This window comes from Mastigoproctus giganteus, chromosome 2 (genome assembly GCF_048544385.1).
Source record: "Mastigoproctus giganteus isolate SK-2022 chromosome 2, ASM4854438v1, whole genome shotgun sequence".
NCBI classification, from domain to species: Eukaryota; Metazoa; Arthropoda; class Arachnida; order Uropygi; family Thelyphonidae; genus Mastigoproctus; species Mastigoproctus giganteus.
The window spans coordinates 83225315-83247701 of NC_143576.1; positions in this window are offsets into that span (position 1 = coordinate 83225315).

The following is a 22387-nucleotide window of genomic DNA, read 5'->3' on the forward strand; positions in this document are numbered from 1 at the left end:
TATTTTTAATACAGTATCTAAAACTTTGCACATGGAAGACTGCTGTACAAATTGGAGAGGTATGGCATTAAGAGTAAGTTGCTACAATGGATAAAGGGACGGTTGAGTGGGAGATGACAGAGAGTGGCAATCAATGGACACTGCTCTTCATGGACAAATGTTATTAGTGGAGTTCCCCAGGGTTCGGTGTTGGGCCCATTGTTGTTTTGTATATTTACCAATGATATTGATAAAGGTATATCAGGTTTAATGTCTAAGTTTGCAGTTGATGCAAAGGTTGGCAGGGTTGTTAATGACAGTAAAGACAGTATGCTACTCCAACTGGATATAGATAAGTTGGGAAAATGGGCTGAGAAGTAGCAACTGAAGTTTAACAAATGCAAAGTACTGCATATGAGTAGCAATAACTGAAGAGAAATGTACCAACTGTGTGGTACTACACTCAGGGAAGTGGAAAGTGAAAAAGACCTGGGGGTCATTGTGCAGTCAAATGTGAAGTTTGCTGAGCAGTGCAGACAGGCTGCCAGGGCAGGTCACGGAGCCTTGTCAATGATATATAGGAATTTTGGGAGCAGGGACAGGGAGGTGATTATCCCATTATACAAGGCAATGGTCAGGCCACACCTAGAGTATCGCGTACAGGTCTGGAGGCCTCATTTTAGGAAGGATGTCGATTTGCTTGAGCGTGTACAGAGAAGGGCAACAAGATTGGTGAGGGGAATGAAGGGATCCTCTTACCAAGAGAGGCTTAAGTTCTGCAAGTTGCAGTGGCAGGAGACTAGGCACCTGCGCGGTGATCTGATTGAGGTGTGTAAGGCCTTGAATGGGTTCAGCACGCTGAATTCTGATGGGATCCTTCCACTTGTTCAGATTACGAACCTAAGGGGGCATAAATTCAAATTAAGAAAGGACAGATGTAGAATAGATGTGCAGAAATTTGCCTTTAGCCAGCGGGTGGTTAATTGCTGGAACAAACTTCCATCTGTCGTTGTGGAGGTTGATAGGTTGAATAAATTTAAGGAGTAACTGGACAGGCATTTGGAGGGAATGGTGTGATTTTTTTTTTTTGGCTGATGCTGCATAAGCTCATACACTTGCTTTCTTGCATCACATGCCACTACTACTACTACTATATATCTCCATGTCTCCATTTGTTCTTAACATCTGTGCAACTTAACAACATCTGCTCAAGGTTCAACACTACTTTGAAACTTTCCATTTGATTAATGATTACTGATATGGATTCTACCAGAGCTTTTTTGCTGAATGGAAAATCAATTTGTATTTTTGGTGACAGTACACTACATTCCACCTTTCAGTTTGAGAAACCCTGCTCTGCACAAAACATCTACTTTTTTTAATGTCTGTCACTAGCACCCTAATGCTGATCTTCAGGTAATTTTCTAGTGGAATGAAAGAAACTTAGTGAGGTTCAATCTTAAAACTCAGGTCCTATCTGTTTGTCTGCTTCTTCTTGCAAATATATGAGGTGCTATCCAAAAGTGTTTCTTAGATAATAAAAAACACTTTTTTTACTATTCTGTGGAAACCGCCCCCTAAATTTGTCTCCATGCAAGATAAGGATAATACACCTTATCTAGTAATGGAAAAATTGCTGTATTTTTTGAGGCACTATTTTTTTTTTTTCTCCACAGTGCTTGATTTGATTTTTGCTGAATTCCAGTTAACATTAAATCCTTTCGCATTTAAATTTTAGCCTAAGAAACAAAAATAAATCTCAGAAAGTTAAATGTGGAAGTGTGGAGGAAAAGGAGATAAGGACCATGTTATTCTTGGCCAGAGATGGCTATGTGAGTGAGTGAGTGCATTTACTCATTTGATTTGTCATAATTCAGCCACCAATCTATTGTGTGCTATTCTTTGGATATAATCTGGATTTTCTCCTAGAATCCCTTTGTAAAAATAATGCTGCTTAGCATTATGACCATGTGGAACTTATTTTCTTTCAAATCCATCACCCTAGTAAAACACAGAAATTGTAAGGGATACTCAACATATCTTGCTTGCATGGAGTGGGGAGGCGACAAAATGATAGTGAAGCAAATAAGATGGGCAAATCTTACATTATTTTCTGATCACAAAGGTATACACTATTATCATCATTTATTGTCATATAGTGACAGAACGTTAAAAAAAAACAAAAAAAAAAAAAAACACCAAATATACTTCACACATTACAAGCTATGAACAGTAAAAGAAGCAAGCAAAACAAACTTGATAAAGAGCATATAGCAACAAAAATGAAACTAATTATTACAATGGGAGGAAAAACTGAATAGCATTAGCATCCTATTCATCACATAGCTGCTATAATTTATGCTAACATAGCACCAAACCAACATACAAGATGACCAATTTAGGGGTGAAAATGGTATTAAATTTATGCATTTCATGAACCCACTGGTTATGCACACCGATTCAGATATTTCCCCCAAAAAATGTACTTAATTTAGAAACACTCCAGGTGTTATGATTGCTTCACTATAACCACTTTGCATCAGATATGTTAAAATATGGTGATATTTTATCATGACAAAAGTAAAAAAAAAAAAAAATACCTTGGCAGAATCTGCAGTACTGTTCCACATTCCACTTGTTTCCATCATTACTACTTGTGGATTAAACTATTACAAAAAAAAAAAAGGAAGAGAAGAAGTAGGAGATGAAGAATAAGAAAAATATAAATATAAATAAGGCCTATAAATATGACGTGTAACTGGCATATAATAATAATCACACATAATAATCATACATAGTAAACACACATAATAATCACATATCAAAATAAAAAAAAAAAAAGAAATATACCTTTTACACACATACACGCGCGGGAAAGAGTAAAATATTTACATGGAAGTTTTAACTAATGTAAAAATAATAATAATTGTAATAACTAATGTAAAATTATTTAAAACTATCAAAACTTGATTTTTACCTGATGTTTGCTAATAGCAACAAAAGACAGAAAGATGGATGAAGAAGACACTCCATGGCAGACACTACAATGACCTCCATCATGACTATACAGATAAGATGGCTTCCAGCACTTGACTCACAAAACGAATGCTCTTCTCCAAGACTGAAGAATTCATGCTCACCATCCAAGATTGGGTCATCAACATCAGAAACTGCAGGCAATACATCACTAAACATTTCTGAGTGACAGATGATATGTGTTGATGATGCCACCTGGCCCGAGAAACAATCCACCATATCATCACAGGATGCAGTGATCACCCAGAAAGAATACACTCACAGACATGACCAGCCACCCCATTCACTGCAAAAATACCAGCTGATTAAAGAAGGTTTATCGTATTACAAGTACGAGCATGAGGCCATACTAGAGACTTCTACCCTTAGATTATACTGGGATCATGCCATTATAATGGACAAAACAATCCTGCACAACAGACCAGAGGACATAACTCTCATCAACAAGAAGGAAATGGCTATCTACCCAATTGACATAATGGTGTCCACCAGCAATCTCTAGAAAATATACAAGGAAAAGATCAGGATGTACTCAGACCTAAGACAGGAAGTCAAAGATATGTGGCATATGGAACAAGTAATGACCAAGTAATGAAAAAAAGCTGTGAATTAGGGTTGAATTTGAAAGTTTCTGCAATTCTGCCCAGACACGATAGGAGGGAGTATATGATGAGAGCCTTGTCGATCAATTCGTCCCTGGAAAGATTGTGCAAGGCTCATGGGGTAGAATTTTCTTTAGTCTGGTCTGTACTTGTTAACAGGAGAGACTGCTTCTACAGGGATGGGATACACTTAAATAGAAAGGGTGCAAAAATATTTGCTGATGCTATCGAGGCAGTGTTAGGTGGGTAGGAAAACTGCTAGTTTGGGGGGATACAAGGACTAATAGAATAACAGTAGCCAATGGCAGAGGTGAAAGTGATTCTTGCACTGCTTCTATTGAAATGAGCAGAAGCCTGGAAAACAAGATGCAGGATATTTCAGAGACTGCTGGGAATCATCACGGAACAAGTAAACACATGGGTTGTGTTAGGGCAGCTAAGAATAAGAACAGGTGCATGTACACCAATGCCAGGAGTTTGGTAAATAAATTTGATGAATTTGAGGTATTGCTCAAAACATCAAAGGCAGATATTGTTGGGATATCAGAGACGTGGTGTCACACAGATATAAGGAATGCAGAACTGGAATTTGGGGAATACAATGTGTATAGAAAGGATAGACAGGACAGGAGGGGAGGAGGGGTTAGCTATTAGTTAAGAAACACATAAAATCCAAGGAAGTGAAGCCAGTCGACATCAATGGACAGGGCAGTGTCGAGTCAGTTTAGTGTGACGTAAGTATAGGGAAATCAAAATTGAGAGTAGGAGTGTGCTATAGGCCTAATGACTCTGATGAGTATAATCAGAGAGTCTTATAATGGGAGATTTTAATTTCCCAGATATTGACTGGAATTTGTGGCTTGGTCACTCACACACTAGCAAGGCTTTTCTGGATTTATTGGATGATTGTTTTCTACATCAGCATGTTCAGGAGGCAACTAGAGGGAGCAATACTCTGGATCTGATTATCAGTAGTGATTCTTCATGTATTAAGAATCTGCAGATAAAGGAACCACTAGGTGGCAGTGATCACAGTGTGCTGAAGTGGGATTTACTCAAGGAGGTAACTACCATCAGAGGTAAAGGGAAGGGTTTTTGCTTTCATAAAGGTGACTACGATGGTCTGAGACAGTATTTAAATTCTATACAGTGGGACCAACTGATGATGTTACCAACAGCAAATTTGAAATGGGAAGCATTCAAAGAACTTATCTTGAAAGCTACCAGGCTTTACATACCAACTAAGAAATATTGTTAAAGGTTCAGGCCTAAATGGATGTCAGATGAACTAATGAGACATATGGCAGAGAAGAAAAATGCATGGGATACATATAAATTAATGGGTGACATGGAAGCCTATGATAGATATAAGCTGGTCTCTAACCAAGTCACAAAGGAGATTAGGAAGGCAAAGGCAGATTATGAGAAATACTTGGCAAAGGATGCAAAGAAAAACAGAAAAGAGTTCTTTACCTATGTAAACTCAAGAAGGAAAGGGATGAATCAGATTGGTCCACTGGATATTGATGGTTAAACAGCTGAGGATCCTGCTCAGGTGGCTAACAAACTAAATGAGTATTTTTCATCTACATTCACACATGAGGAGTTATTCAGGAAGGGGAATGCCAGAGGTGAAGTAAACACTGGCAGTGAGCTAGATGATTTTGTAATAACTGAGAGGAAAGTGGAGGAGAAATTGTTGAAGATAAATAGAAACAAGTCACCTGGGGTGGATGGGATCTATCCAGTTATATTAAAGGAGGCAGCAAAGGAAGTAAGCAAACCCCTAGCCATAATTATGAGAGCTTCTTTGGACTCAGGGGAGGTACCCATAGACTGGAGATGTGCAAATGTAACCCCAATTTACAAAGGAGGATCAAAGGCTGACACAAGTAATTATAGACCTGTTAGTTTAACATCTGTTCCAGGAAAATTAATGGAGGCACTGGTTAAAGAAGCACTGCAGGATCATCTAGACAAGAATTCAGTTATAGCTCAGACATAGCATGGTTTTGTTAAGGGAAGGTCTTGCCTGACCAATTTGATTGGATACTATGATGTAGTCACAAAAGAACTGGATGCAGGGAATAACTTTGATATTATATATTTGGATCTTAGAAAGGTGTTTGATACTGTTGCACATGGAAGACTGCTGCACAAGGAGCAGTGTGGCATTGGAGGCAAATTGCTGCTATGGATAAAGGGATGGTTGAGTGGCAGAAGACAGAGAGTGGTAATCAATGGACTAATGCTCAACGTGGACTAATGTTATTAGTGGAGTTCCTCAGGGTTCAGTGTTGGGTCCATTGTTGTTTTCTGTATTTATAAATGATATTGATGATGGTATATCAAGTTTAATGTCCAAGTTTGCAGATGATACAAAGGTTGGCAGGGTTGTTAAGGACACTACTGATGCTATGCTGCTGCAACAGGATCTGGAAAGGTTGAGCAGATGGGCTGAGAGGTGGCAAATGAAATTTAACATTGACAAATGTAAAGTACTACATATGGGAAACAGTAACCCCAGAGCAACGTATCAACTCTGTGGTACTACACTGACAGTGGTAGAGAATGAAAAGGACCTGGGGGTAATTGTGCAGGGAGATATGAAGTTCTCTGAGCAGTGCAGATGAGCTGCAAGAGTAGCTCATGGTGTCTTGTCAATGATATACAGGAATTCTTCTAGCAGGGATAGGGAGGTGATTATTGCCCTGTATAAGGCAATGGTCAGGCCACACCTTGAGTACTGTATACAGGTCTGGAGGCCTCATTGGAATGAGTACAGTGGAATGAGTACAGAGAAGGGAAACAAGATTAGTGAATGGAACAAAGGGTTGCTCTTACGAAGAAAGGCTTAAGTTTTGCAAATTACAGAGTCTGAAGACTAGGCACCGGCAAGGTGATCTGATAGAGGTGTATAAGTGCTTGAATGGTTTGAGCATGCTCAATGCCGATGGGATTCTTCCTTTTGCTCAGAATAATCACCTGAGAGGGCATAAATTCAAATTGGGGAAAGGCAGAAGTAGGATAGATGTGCGGAAATTTGCCTTTAGCCAGTGGGTAGTTCGTTGGTGGAACAGACTTCCATCACTTGTTGTTGAAGTTGATAGCCTAAATAAATTTAAGGCTCAGCTGGACAGGTATTTCGAATGAACGGAAGGGTGAAATGGGAGTGGTGTTTTTTTTTTGCTGATGCTGAATAAGCTTGCTTTCTTGCATCATATGCCTCTACTAATGATAATGCTAATGCTAAGGCAGGAAGTCAAAGATATGTGGCATATGGAACAAGTAATGACCAACCCGATCATTGTGTCAATCACCGGCATGGTGCCAAAGGCATAAGAACCTAGTAGCATCAGGCATCCCAGAAAACATTTACATGGAACTCCAGAAAGCCGCGATCCTGAACATCTGTAGGGTAGTATGAGAGTTCCTCGACCAACAGTAATAATATCAATAATAATAGTAACTGGACACAAGCAGCCACCCCATGCACTTGGTATCAGGACCCATCACAGGACAAAAAATTTTTTTATATAATAATAATAATAATAAGGGTGATTGACAGCCTGCAGGATTACTTCAAGAAAAACACAGTACCAATCTACCAAGCCATAAGAAAGATATACAAATGGCACATAACACAACCTTAACAAGGAGACCCACTCAAAGAGAGAGAGAGAGCGAGAGAGAGAGAGAAAACAAAGACAAAAAGATGGGCAAAGAAGGCACTCCATGGCAGACACTATCAAGACTGCATATATAAGATGCAGGGTGACAACCCAGAGGATTACAGACACAATGAGGTGACCAGGATAATACATCTAAAGCCTGCGCAAAAATACCTACTGATCAAAGCAAGTTTATCGCATTACAAGTATAAGCATGAGGCCATACTAGAGACCTCTACTCTTAGATTATACTTGGATCATGCCATAATAATGAACAAAAACGATCCCCACAACAGACCAGAGGACATAACTCTCATCGACAAGAAGGAAATGGCTACCTACATGATTGACATAGTGGTGCCCACAGTAGCAACCTCCAAAAAACATACAAGGAAAATATCAGGAAGTACTCAGACTTAAGAGAGTCAAAGAAATGTGGCATATGGAACAAGTAATGACCATCCTGATCACTGTATTAACCACTGGCATGGTGCCAAAGTCCCTCCATAAGAACCTAGCAGCAATAGGCCTCCCAGAGGGATTTCCACAGGGATTTCCAGAAATTCTGGCACCAGCACCCATTATGGGGCAGAAAAAATCCCATAAAGGAGAATAAATTTTATAATAATAATAATAATAATAATAATGGGAATTATGTTTTTCCTACATTGATTGTGTGTTATGTCAGCATGTTTAGGATGTGTTTTGATATGGTAAATTGTACTTTTTTCTTTACTGTAACAAATTAAAACAACTTATTCTTTTACCCTTTTCCTCTTCCATATGAATGGCCATTCAATGAATTTCAGAAGAATCCTAACCATATTTTACCAATGCCATTTTTGCCGTAACCAAAAACTATATTTTCTTTTATTACTCTTAGAGTTCCTTAGAGCAGCTATTAACTGACTGGAAATCAAGTCTACCATGAAATATTTTTCTCATCTAAACAGGTACCCCCCTCCAAACTTTCTCTCTCTCTCTCTCTCTCTCTCTCTCTCTCTCTCTCTCTCTCTCTCTCTCTCTCTCTCGGACACACAAACAGACTGTGTTTAAAAGCAAGGAACCAGATTAATCAATAACCCCTCTCCTCGAAGCTCACCACTTCTTACTGAACAGATTTTTCATTTCCGCTGCCTACTTCTCTACAGATATGTTCATGGACTCTATTCTTCTGAATTGGAATTTGTAATTCCCCCTCTTTCTTCTAAACCATTAAAAGTGCAGCAAATAGCATTCATTCCCATTAACTTCTCTGTTCTTTGAAACAACCTTCATCCATTTTTGTTTCATAAATTGCAACTTGAAATACAAACCTGCATGACTAAATACAGTGATGCTTTTATATTCCATCTCTCTATCTTGAGAACTCCTCTGACCTTATGTGGTCATTTTGAAATATAAAGAGAAAATTTATTTAAGTCAAACATCAATAAATTTTTTCTTGTTTTCCAACTCCTGATTCATTACTGTACTAAAGCATTATAGGTTTCAATAGTCTTTCATATTTGGGATCACCATAAAAAATATTAAAAACCACACAATGATCTAGAAATGTTTATTCTAATATAGAATAAACATCTGTGACTGTTGCAAAATGGTTTTCATAACATTAGTAACAAAGTAAAACTTTCAGAATTTTTAAATAATATGAACAAAACATGATTACCTGATAGGCAGCAGGAAGTATTATGTGAAGAAAGGCTGCAATGTAGTCACCAATTGTTGCCTTTTCCTATAAGATAAAAAAAGTAAGAGATTACCTCAATATTTTTTGTGGAATGCTTCCAGTCAATTCTGTCCAAATGTAACGAATAAAATAAGATGAAAAAAAAGAAGAAATCCTTCACTCATAAAGATACGATCAAATTCAATGCGCAACAGAATTCAAAGCCGAGAGCCCCAACCCAACCCTGAAACACATCAAACCACCACAGCAAGACCATGATTTTTTTTTTTTTTTTTTTTTGTTAGTTGTTGGCACATTGGCTTCTGTGGCCATAATGCACCTCCCAAAGTATTTTTTTTTTGCATTTTATTCTGATCCAAGTCCGAGGCGGGATTTGAACCCACGCCCTTTGGGTTGTCAGGCAGGCACTTTATCCACCTGGCTAGCCCGGTCGGCAGAGCATGAGTGTGAGAAGACTGTGTCAGAATAAATAATTAAAACTGCTTCTGATAATAAATAATTAAAATCACTATTAAAATCACGATTAAAAAAGATTAAAATCACAATTAAAATTTCGATGAACACTCAAATTAAATGAAATGCACAGCTGTTTCCCTTTCTATAATCTCTTGCTTATTGCGGTGGCTCCTACGGTTTTGGCTGCTGGCCCTTTGAAGAAGTAGTTAAAGCCCTAGGGCCCACTACTTTAGGTACCATTATTATCCACCTGGCTAGCCCAGTCGGCAGGGCATGAGTGTGAGAAGACATTGTGTCAGAATAAATAATTAAAACCACTTCTGATAATAAATAATTGAAATCACTATTAAAATCACAATTAAAAAGATTAAAATCACAATTACAAAAAGATTAAAATCACAATTACAAAAAGATTAAAATCACAATTACAAAAAGATTAAAATCACAATTAAAATTTGGATGAACACTCAAATTAAACGAAATGCACAGCTGTTTCCCTTCCTATAATCTCTTACTTTTTTAATATATTGAAAAATCGTGGAAGTTGAGCCTCGCAGCTCTGAAATTTTTACTAGAAGATAAAAAAAAATACAGTACATATATATAAAATATGTATGTGCATATACATATAAAATATATACATAATGTAAAAAGAATAAAAAATTGAAATACAAATAATAACATATATAAATATACAAATTTAACAAAACAAACACTTTTCTTAAGTTTTGTCGATGTCGTTATTTGAATTTCAATTTTTTTCTTCCTTTTACATTTCCTCAATAACAATACCAATACTGACTTAAACACATGAGGCATTTGTCCAGTCTTCCATCCAGGGACCGACTATGGTATGAGTTTAACAACTCGACAACCCGAGTACAACTATATTCCCCTTCTTCCAATTGCTTTCTACTGTCCTTAATAACTACAACTTATTTCTCATGTGCGATTAGGCTGGCCAAAAGCAATATTGAGATGCTATTCCTCTGCTACCACTCCTTTTTTCTTCTTAAACAAAGTTTAGTGTCTTTTCTACACTACCTTGTCAAACATTAATTGTCCCTTTGCTGGTACTTTGCCTCATTTGTTTAATTGCTTACTTCCCAGTCACACAGGTACGGTTCATTTTGACAATTTCACACCTTCTCTCTCTCCTTACCTCTCATTCAAGGTTACTTCAACTGATATAAATATACTGTACAGAGAACTATCGGCTTTCTTCTTTGGGTCTCCAATGCTGCTCTGTAATCACCACACATAGCAAACTTCGCCAATTCTGGTCTAAGCAAACAGAAAGTTGGCATTAACCTGACTTTATTCCGTTATCTAAAGTTACTTTGTTTAAATTTCATACTGTATTTTGCCTTCTTTTTGAATTCAAACTTTCATTAATTTTTCCTTTAGCTAGATTTAATTGGCATTATTTTAGCTTTTTAGCTCTATTTTATACTTATATATTTGTTTTTATTTATGTTTGAATTTTATTCCTTCCTTTTGGTCACTGTCGGGTCGGCTATGATGTATATGTTTCGCACATATACATTATAACAGAAACAGAGACCCTGCTTATTGCGGTGGCTCCTACGGTTTTGGCTGCTGACCCTTAGAAGAAGTAGTTAAAGCCCTAGGACCCACTACTTTAGGTACCATTATTATTATCATTATTCTCACTCGATGAAGATCTGGGAAAGAATTGTGGAAGGAAAGATAAGGCAGGAGACGGAAATAGGAGAGGAACAGTTTGGTTTCATGCCAGGAAGAGGAACAACAGATGCGGTCTTTGCTTTAAGGCAGGTGATGAAAAGATACAGGGAAATGCAAGTAGAGTTGCACATGGTGTTCATAGATTTGGAAAAAGCATATGATAGAGTGGCCAGACAAGAGGTATGGAGATGCATGAGGGAGAAGGGTGCATCAGAAAAGTACATAAGGCTTGTGAAGGAAATGTATGAGGGAGCAGTGACTCAGGTTAAGAGTAGTGTAGGTATGACTGAGGGGTTCAAGGTAGAAGTTGGACTGCACCAGGGATCAGCTCTCAGCCCATATCTATTTGATCTGGTAATGGATGTGTTGGTGAGAGAAGTGAAGAGTAGAGCACCATGGAGTATGCTGTTCGCAGATGATATCGTACTGTGTGAACCATCTCAAGGAAAGGTAGAGAAGAAATTGGAGGAATGGAGGAAAGCGTTGGAAGAGAGAGGCATGAGGATAAGTAGAACAGACAGAATACATGGTAAGAATATACCCAGATCCTTGACAAAATGTGGCTTCAACAATGTCCCCTGCATACACACTACTCAGCCTCCCTCCAGTCACTATCTGGCAGAGTAGAGGTAGCAAGATTATACACTAGCTGATCAGGAAGCCTCCTAGAGAGTTACCAATAAGTTCGGTCGGGTGTACTAACTAGCGGCCGGCCTGTGAACGCCGTTTTAGAGCTGTACCCTCAAAATGTAAGGAAGATTGGATCTTGCCATGATGTCCATCATAAACTCAAAAGTCATCAGTCATACTGCATAATGAAAGAGATGGGAAAGGTTGACCAGAACTTCGCTCTGGAGATTAAACATGGGTTCCAACCACTTCAAGTCTCCAATTAGCAAAGTGGTGGTATTGTACCAGTTGATGAGAGTCATCTACCACCTAGTATTGCCTGGTAACACAGAAGGGCATCATTCCTCCATGTGGTCTGGATGCCACACCTCGACCCCTGCTTATGTTGGTTCACACCGGGTGGTCACCCACAGTGTGCTTGCACAAGGGGGTTATACACAGGATTACTAACAGTCCCACCAAGTGGCTGTTAGTAATCCTGGATATAACTCCCATGCACAAACATAAGCAAAGAATTCTTTGCCAACTCTAGCAGTAATTATCTTCTTTCCTTCTTCTAATAAATCCGCAACTGACTGCCAAGCTGTTAGTTCAGTACCTCGTATATTTGTTTCAAATAACATCATCACCTTTCAGGAATTTCTTTATTTGAGACCCAATGAAAATTTCTTCATTCAGATTTTATCTGATAAATTGGGAAACACTTCCCTTACATTACAAAATACACTTCCTTCTTTATCCAGAGCATTAACAAAATTCTTCATTAATCCAAGCTTTATATGCAAAAGTGGAAGAAGAACCTTTATGGGTTCAACCAGAGGAACACATTTTATATTACTTCTCCCTGGTAAAAATTCCTCCTTCCTTTCCTACTGCTGCACAATATAATGGTTTCTGTTGCATGACTATCTCACTAACATAGAAAACAACAGTATTTTGTGAAACCTACCCATAGGCCAGTGTGTAATACAATTACCTTAAGATCATTCCACACATTTCAAGCGAAGTCATGGTACTTTACTGCACTCAGGATCTTCGACATACTTTCATGTTTCTTTTAAGCCAACAGCATGAAGTAGAGAATGCATTTTAACTGTGCAGAAAAATTGCTCTTAAATTTAATTTTGAGGCATCAATAAATATGCCATTCATTAGGATTGTGTTCAATGCCCAGTTCATTCAGAAACCACCGATATCTTTACAGAAACATACCATCTTCCATGATGAACTATTCTGAAAACACAGTTTTTTATTTCGATATACATATTTTAACTCTTGCTTCAAGTAACTTCCACTGTTGTAATCAAAAACCGAAAAGTTCTGTTTGCTCTTTAGATAAGTCAAAATTACAAAGTCTTCCAACTCTTCTTAATTAATTAAGCGCAGTGCATTATACTTTTCTGGTTATTAGTCCAAATCTGTTGTAGGGAATAGTCCAGAAAAGTCTTCAACACAAGAATTCTCACTATATTCATCACTGCTTCCTTTATCCCACGATTTGGTGATTGAGTGGAGGGATTCTGCTATTGGCAGGTCTTCATTATGTGGAACAGGCCTTATTGTAGATGATATTTTGTGTGCTTTCTTTTTCTGGACATTCTCATATTTCTGTCATTCAAAAATAGCAACTGTCAATATGATTGCACAGTTCTCGCCAAACCATAGGAATAGCAAGAGGCATACTTTTAATTTTTCCAGTTAGTCACATCCTCAGATTTGTGGTACAGGTAAAAAAAGCACATATATAGAGTCCAACTTTATCCTGGTCACCAACCTTGCAACAAAAGTACAACACACATGGTTCCAAATGAAAAAAATATGAAAAAGGTGGAATATCAGAAGTGAGTCATGAATACTACTCATAAAGGCATCCTATTACAATGTGATCACAAAGTACAATCTGAAAATTTAAAAAATTAGGTAACTTTGGGGGGGGGGGTAAAATTTCACATTTTCAACTATACTTCTGAGTATAAACATTATGCAAGGGGTGAATATGCATGTAAATATAGTAAACTGGGATCTTATTCCATAAAATATTATGAATGTAAAATATTTTATCAGTAAATTGTTTTAAAATTTGCTAGCTTACTTTTTCTATGGCAAAATTTATGTGGTATTTTGAACTCTTAGCACCGTCAGCTTCATTTTGATGTAACCTAATAATTAGAAATCTGCCAAAAAATAAATAAATAAAATTCACTAAATATAACACATTTTATGTAAATTATATGAAACAGGATTTTAATAAATTTTCATGGTTCAGATATTAACCAATTGTCACTTAATTATGATGGTCCTGCAGCTGTCACTTAATTAGTTAAGCAACAGCTAGAGGACCAACTGTGTTCCAACTGTTACTTAATTATTTAGTTATTTAGCGAGGGGAAAGCCAGAGGTGTATTCATCTCTAGCAGTAAGCTAGAGAATCTTGTAATAACTGAGAGTAAAGTGGAGGAGAAATTGTTGAAGATAAACACAAGAAAGGCACCTGGGGTGGATGGGATCTATCCAGTTATATTAAAGGAGGCAGCAAAGGAAGTCAGCAAACCCTTAGCCATAATTATGAGAGCTTCCTTGGACTCAGAGGAGGTACCCATAGACTGGAGATGTGCAAATGTCACCCCAATTCACAAAGGAGGATCAAAGGCTGACACAAGTAATTATAGACCTGTAAGTTTAACTTCTGTTCCAGGAAAATTAATGGAGGCATAGTTAAAAAAGCACTGCAGGATCATTTAGACAAGACTTCAGCTATAGCTCAGACACAGCATGGTTTTGTTAAGGGGAAGTCTTGCCTGACCAATTTGATTGGATACTATGATGCAGTCACAAAGGAACTGGATGCAGGGAATAACTTTGATATTATATACTTGGATCTTAGAAAGGGTTTTGATACTGTTGCACATGGAAGACTGCTGCACAAATTGGAGCAGTGTGGCATTGGAGGCAAATTGCTGCTGTGGATAAAGGGGTGGCTGAGGGGGAGAAGACAGAGAGTGGTAATCAATGGACACTGCTCGTCGTGGACTAATGTTATTAGTGGAGTCCCTCAGGGCTCAGTGTTGGGTCCATTATTGTTTTCTGTATTCATAAATGATATTGATGAGGGTATATCTAGCTTAATGTCGAAGTTTGTAGACGATACAAAGGTCTCTATGCTGCTGCAACAAGATCTGGAAAGGTTGAGCAGATGGGCTGAGAGGTGGCAAATGAAGTTTAACATTGACAAATGTAAAGTACTACACATGGGAAACAGCAACCCCAGAGCAACATATAAACTCTGTGGTACTATACTGACAGTGGTAGAGAATGAAAGGGACCTGGGGGTGGTTGTGCAGGCAGATGTGAAGTTTTCTGAGCAGTACAGACGGGCTGCAAGAGTAGCTCATGGTGTATTGTCAATGATATATAGGAATTTTTCTAGCAGGGATAACGAGGTGATTATTCCCTTGTATAAGGCAATGGTCAGGCCATACCTAGAGTACTGTATACAGGTCTGGAGGCCTCATTTCAAGAAGGATGTAGAGCTGCTGGAACGAGTACAGAGATGGGCAACAAGATTAGTGAATGGAACAAACGGGTGCTCTTACGAAGAAAGGCTTAATTTTTGCAAATTACAGTGTCTGGAGACTAGGCACCAGTGAGGTGATCTGATAGAGGTGTATAAAGCCTTGAATGGTTTGAGCATGCTCAATGCTGATGGGATTCTTCCTCTCGCTCAGAATAATCACCTGAGAGGGCATAAATTCAAATTGAGGAAAGACAGATGTAGGATAGACGTGCGGAAATTTGCCTTTAGCCAGCGGGTGGTTGGTTGGTTGGTGGAACAGACTTCTATCCCTTGTCGTGGAAGTTGATAGCCTAAATAAGTTTAAGGCTCAGCTGGACAGGTATTTTGAACGAACAGAGGGGTGAAGTGGAAGTGGTTTTTTTTTTTTTTTTTGGCTGATGCTGCATAAGCTTGCTTTCTTGCATCAAATGCCTCTGTTAATGCTAATTACTCACATATGTAAAAGACAGCTTATTAGCACTTTTTCCTATGCTATTTTAATGCTTTTACTGTGGAAGGTAGAAAAGGAACAGATATGTTAAATTTGGTACTGTGGACATTGTGGCTATAATTAAACTGCATCACTTTGGAGGTTTGTAGATAATAAATACAGCCCACATAGACAATGCAGTAGTTATAACTGCTGCACTTCTACATGCCATGTGAAAAAGGCCTTTTTTTCCAAATTCCATCTTAACAGGAGAAACTTTTATGGGCTTTTTTTCAGAGTGACTGAGTTAGTCTCAGAAAGTTTCATCCCACAAAACAGGCTTGGTTTGGTTTGGAGTTTATTGGTGCATTAGCAACATAATGCTGTAATGTGCCAACAATGGTGAATGAATAAAAACAGTCATAAAAATGGTAAAATTAAAAAGGGGATAAAAGACTACAGTAATCCATGAAAGTGGTCACTATGTCAAGAAAAGATTTGTATGCTATATAAGAATAAAAAAATCCTCAAAAAAGGTATAAATGACATATAAACAAGAGTATTAAAGGTATATGTAATAAAAGAGTATATTTTAAATAGAACTAAACAAGTTAATTAATTTTAAATAGTTAAAATCAGCCAACATGTTTTTTTTTTTTTTTTTTTTGTTAGTTGTTGGCTCTGTGGCCATATTGCACCTCCCAAAGTTTTTTTGCATTTTGTACTCTGATCCAAGCCCAAGGCGGGATTCGAACACGCGACCTTTGGGCTGCCAGGCAGGCACTTAACCCACCTGGCTAGCCCAGTTTCCAGCTGACACGTGGTCACTATCAGAGAGTATCTGACTGAGTGTACAGGGATCAGTCAGACAGCTAAACCAATAAAAGATATCAGTCATTCATGTCTAAACTGGACATTCAATTAAAATATCTCTAATGGTTAAAGTGGTGTGTGTTGTGGTCCTCACACAAAAGTCCCCTTGGTAGAAAAGAATGCATAAGATGACTGTCCTATGGAGGCAAGCAAGAACAACTTCCTCTCTATGCTAACTGCACAGACTAGACTGCCATGTTTGGATTACAGACTTCATCTGATACAACTTGTTTGTCACCTGCCCATGCCACGATTGTTACCATTAGGAGTGTAATATACTTCTTATTATTTGTCTGTAGTCTGTATAGGCTATGTGGCTTGGAAACCAGTAAAAGTGGATGTCACAGACTAGACTGCCATGTTTGGATTACAGACTTCATCTGATACAACTTGTTTGTCACCTGCCCATGCCACGATTGTTACCATTAGGAGTGTAATATACTTCTTATTATTTGTCTGTAGTCTGTATAGGCTATGTGGCTTGGAAACCAGTAAAAGTGGATGTCGAATGTAGATTCATAAAGAGAATATAACTTCTACTGAACCCTAAACAGGATTGGATGAGGAGTATATCTCATCACTAAGCCTGTAATGCACTTAAAGAATGTGTCCAAGGCTAACTGTATAGAATACAACCCTGTGGTGTATACACTGCACTTGTGGTGAGTCTTCTCAGATACTATACTATCTGGGAAGACTGCAATGGATTCCACAGATGATTCTGATTTTGAGCCATCAGTGAAGACAGGCAGGAAATCAGAGTAAGCAGATTGATGGGCAGTATAGAATTGTAGGTAGACAGATGGTGAAGTGCCAGCCTTTCCCTGTTATTAATGGAGAAGTGCATGGTGAAAAGTAATCAAGTCAAGGTGAAAGAGGTTGCCTTGGTGACTGGCAACATTGTCTACCATGATGTTAAGCTCTCTGAGAAGCTATTAGACACAAATACCAAAGGGATGGTTGATAGTCTGACAGGCATTATAGAGATTTTCTCCATCATGGTTCGAAAACAAATGTTCACATAGGGTGGTCTGGCAGGCATTTCATTTTAAAAGTATATTTTAGTGAAAATTACTTTTTTTTTTTTTTTTTCAAAGAACCGTGGTGGTTCAGTTGTTTCAATGCATAAACTCTGGATGGAGGATGTTCTAAATATTCCAGTAGCACAATGCAGATGGATTGAGGGTGAACTGGGTTTAGCCATCGGAGTAGGCTGTTTTTAGTAGATGAGCACACTTGGGACTAATAATCTAATTTAGATTGGACAAGTGTATCATAGAGGCTGAATAAAATACAGCAGTACTACTCTCCAACTGTTATATGAAATGGCATGTTGAAGGTTCAGTCCTTTTGTGCTCTATGTCTGCAATTGACAAATATGTGGAAGGAATATCAACTTATTATCAAATACAAGCCCCAATAATTTTGTCTTGAGTGCTACCAGAATGATGTTTTGCATGAGATTTAGTTCCAGTTCTGGGAAAAGGTTCCATCTGCTGCAAAAATGTACACAGACAGTCTTCTGAAACAAGAACCTGTTGCCACTAGCTATTCAGGAGGTGAATTGATCAATGGCTTATTGCAAAAGCCTAACACTTAGAACTAACCCTTAGGGACCTCCCTCCTGTTGATAAAAAGGTTAAGAGAGAGAGAGAGAGAGAGAGAGAGAGAGAGAGAGAGAGAGAGAGAGAGAGAGAGAGAGAGAGAGACAAGACCCCACGCAAACTTAGAATGAGCTGTTTGACATAATATTTTTAATAAAAAATGCTAGTGACCCCTAAGACCAAGATTATAGATACCTTCTAAAATTCCAAATCTCCAAGTTATGCTATATGCTTTTCTCATATTAAAGGCAAATTTCCATATATCTATCTACAACTGTCTTTCCTCAATTTGAATTTATGCCCCCTCAGGTGCGTAATCTGAGCAAGAGGAAGAATTCCATCAGCATTGAGCTTGCTCTAACCATTCAAGACCTTAATCACCTCAATCAGATTCCAGCAGCTCTACATCTTTCCTAAAAGAGGCCTCCAGACCTGTATGCAGTACTCAAGGTGTGGCCTGACCATACCATGAGTACTGCATATACTGGTGTTCAAAGAAAGTGCATCACCCCTTAAAATTGTAATTGTCATCTGAATAACATAAGTATATGGCATAGGTGATAACGTAATATTGCATCAGCTGTTACTTTCAACTATATAAGCACGCTCTGCAAGAGTTGCAGTCACTCCTTGCTTGTGCAACAGGATGGCAAGTTATGTGCAGTCAACACCACGAAGAAAGAGTGCTATTGTTGCTTTACATGGGGAAGGAGGTTCTTCCTGTCATATTGCTTATAGTGTCTTGTAATCAGTCGACAGTGAGTAGATTTCTTTCCAAACTCAAGAATACTGGTTCTGCTGATAGGAAAAAGGAACTAGATGCAAATGAGTCTCTACACAAAAACAGGACCACATTTTGAAGTACTTATGCCTTAAAAACCATAAAGCTTCTTCGTCTGAGCTGAAAAGAGAATGGGAAGAACATACATGAGTGGTAGCAAGTGCAGTAACAGTCAGAAGACGCCTCTTCAAAAATAAACTTGTAGCCAGTCGTCCTAAGAAGAAGCCCCTCCTCACCAAAAAATGAAAAAGCCTGATTAATTTGGTGTAAGGAGCATGTCAAATGGACCGCCAAGCAGTGGAAATCAGTTAGTTTTCGGATGAGAAGAAATTCAACCTGCATGGCTCTGATGGGAGCCAAACGATTCGCCTCAGACGCGTGAAGAATACCATCCAGACTGTATGGTGTCTGTAGTGAAATTCCCCACCAGCCAAATGATATGGAGGTGCATTTCGTATCACGGAGTAGCTCACCTGCAGTTTATAAAAGGTTCCGTAAATGCCAATGGATACCTGGCTATATTGGAAGGCAAACTGCTGCCAACCATTTCAATCTGCCAAATAACTGCATCTTTCAGGACAACTCTGCTCCTTGTCATCAAGTGAAAAGTGTATGTAAGTAGACATTTCTGTAGTTATTTTAGCTTAATTTCTGCATTAGAGATTCGACAGTAATGTGTTTACATTTGTTACAGGTGAAAAAATGGTTGGAAGAACGGTCCATTACAACTGTTAGCACTAGGCCAGGAAACAGCCCAGACCTGAATCCTATAGAGAACTGTTGGCATTGTGTGGAATCTGCAGTTGCCAGAAAGAAACCAAAGACCCTTCGTGAACTTCAGGAAGCCATAATTCATGTTTGGAACCACAAACTATCAGTTGATTATCTTCAGAAACTGATCTTGTCAGTGCTTCAACGGTGTGCTGCTGTCATCAGGGCCAGAGGCAGTTCAACTAAATATTAGTTTGCACCTGGTGAACTTTTCATTTTGTTTTCCATTGAAAATGATAAACTGAAGCAAATTGAGGGCTTCTGGTAACATTTCAGCCATAACTGTCTTGCTTACCAAACCTATTGTATAAAGGTTGTAAATGCTTATTTTGGAATATTTTGAGATCACCTGTCAAATATTACTTAGCTTTGCCTTAACTATTAATAAATATCTTTTGTTTATATTTCTATTTGTGATGCTAGGCATTAATGTAACATACTATCGTGAAAAAGGGTTAGAAATGTGAAATTCCTAAGTGATGCACTTTCTTTGAATACCAGTGTATAAGGAGGTGATTATCTTCTTATACAAGAGGTATAAGAAGATAATCACCTCCTTATCCCTGCTAGCAAAATCTTGTTCCCCCTTTACAAAGATTTCCTGGACTGAATCGTCTGGTACCTCCTTAACCTCCACATCAATTATTTCTTGTATTTCAGGTGGCTCTTATGGTTTCTTACCACTTTGTTTTGGAAGTGGTGGACCACTAGGAGGTATGGATACAGGAATGGCAGCTGATTGTGTTTTTTGAGTGGCTTTTGCAAGCTCAATAAATAGCATGTGATGGGAGTGAACTGATATGACTACCCACTCTCTTGGTGGGTAGTCATATCAGTTTGAATTGTGATGGAATGCTTCCCTGCAACTTTCTCAGCATAGGTTGGCTTATTGCTATTTATTGGCTTCACTTATTACCTTCACTTCTTGAGAATGCAGGGTGTTCTCCTTAGAAGTTGATGCATACAGGTTTTGTAGATGAACATCCCAAAATTTAATGGTGCTTTACATCACCTTTAGTGCACACAAGGGTACTGCAACAGGCCATTTAAGAGTGTTTGTATTTTTGACAATTGAAGCATTTAAGGGATTCAGTTATGTATGGCCTTACTGGACAATGGAATTAGGAGATGTTGGTGAGTTGAAAGTAAGGTTGAGGTTTCTAGTGGGTACAAAGTAAGGTTGAGGTTTCTAGTGGTTACAAAGTAAGGTTCAAGTTTCTAGTGTGTACTAGATTCCAATCCCCATGCATGAATATTCTCTTTACAGTTATCACTCTTTGCAGCTTAAGTTCAGAACAGATTTCTTCCTCTGACTCTTCCATGGAATCCCACTTGGGGATCATGCCACAAGATGAATTTTGTGTTTTATGTGGGACAACTGTAACTGGTATTCCCCCAATAGAGATGCCTCAAATACTTATCATTTTTGGTTTCGATTAAAAGGTAGCCAGAACATAGCCATTTTACCGATTTAGGAGAGCCTGGCAAACCTGCTCACCCCTTCTGTATAAAAAAAGGTGACATCTTTGCTATGGGCTTTTTGCTTGGAATGGACTATAAGCATGGTGCAGCTCCAGATGCCTCCTCTGTTCTGAGTCTTTTTGCTGCTGTGGTAGCATTATTGTCAATGTGATTGTTATCTGGTAGAGACCATATTGGGACGGCAGAAGAAAAGTTTAGATTATCAGGATTCATGAGTTATTTCTTTTTGTTCAGTGTGCTCAGGCTCCCCACCCACCATGGAGCCCAAATGGGATGCTTACTACCTAGCAAGCAATAAATGTGTTCGGAAGTGGAATGCCAGGACTACCCAGACACCATACCTGCATCACAACCAGTCTGAATCTATTCTGCAGACCATGAGGGTCAGGCATGATATTGACACAGTTGACCCTTACAGGTGAACCCACTAGCCGATTGATCCTGGTGTGCCATCCTAGAACCACCCATCTTGTCAAAGCAGAGGCAAAAGTGGTGTGTTGAAGCTGGGCCCCTCAACTACCAGGATTTCCCTTTCTGAGTTTCCACAAGTCACAGCAAACAAATAAACATGCTGAATTCCTATGATGATAGCTTGGAACTTAGGCTATGGGCATTGGATCCCAGTGATACTAATCTGGAGGACTAGCAGCATCACTGGGGAGTCCCCTCACCACATACAGGTGCCATGTTGAGGGTCCCACAAAATAGGCAAGCAAAATGCAGAATACACTCAATTTATGGATATGATATATTGTTGCCTCATGGCCTTAATTTCTTTGATACAAATTTGAAACCAACCGACAATCAAAAAAATAGTTAATTACAGGGAGCTAAAATCTGCTAATCTAATATTTAGATCATATCAAAATGGAAGATGTGAGACAAAATATATGGCTCCTAAAAGTGACACAAGAATGAAATTTTTGCTATATTATAGCAAGTATGTAAATCAATACCATCAACATGTCTGTGAAAGAGGTGCAAAAGAAAGTGGTCACAGAGCAAGCAAAACATATCTAGATGGACGGTACTTTAAATGAGAAATTATGTAGTGTAAGTAAAACTTAATAACTAGAACAACAATTTCAGCTGCTAGCTGCACTTCAGAAATATTTCTGTATG